Source organism: Penaeus monodon, chromosome 22, assembly GCF_015228065.2.
Source record: "Penaeus monodon isolate SGIC_2016 chromosome 22, NSTDA_Pmon_1, whole genome shotgun sequence".
Taxonomy (NCBI): domain Eukaryota; kingdom Metazoa; phylum Arthropoda; class Malacostraca; order Decapoda; family Penaeidae; genus Penaeus; species Penaeus monodon.
Window position 1 is genome coordinate 7,383,072 of NC_051407.1, and position 649 is coordinate 7,383,720.

The window sequence follows — 649 nt, forward strand, 5'->3', positions numbered from 1 at the left end:
AGGATTTTACTTAATAAACAGCATGTATTTGTAGTGAAAACATGTAGCTAAGTTAGTTTTTTTATTATTAAGTATGTATGTATCTATGCACGCACTGGTGTGCGTGTGAATACAGAAGTATGCATTTGTATGACTATATTCCAAATATCTATTCTGTTCGTATACAACAGTGGAATATTGATATCATCTTTACTTTTGCTTGTCAAAATCTATCCCACTCCTTGTTCCTCTTCATAATCCAGATTACACACCCAAAAAAAAACTAGACCAAAGGTTACATAACCGTGACGACCTCAATAATGACTGTTATTATTTGTTGTTCAAAATACCGAGAAAAATGCCGCAGCAAGAAGACGCAGAGATAGCTTGACATATATAACCATACAAAGCCTCCGTTATTTTTTTTCTTGCCACCATGAAGATCGTGGTGAGTCCTGCCACATTATCAAATTGCTTTCTCAGCGTTTTCTGTTGCAGCGTCTAGTGCCCCCAGGGAAATAGTCTGACTGCTACGTCCTATCCAGGCCTGCAACCCAGTTCGACACTCTCCCCCATGAGTCTTTCTTCTGTTGTTGGAGATCATCCCTATCACTAACGGAGGGATAAGCCGTTAATGTTAGAATACCGAGTAATGCTTCAGTTTTCACTG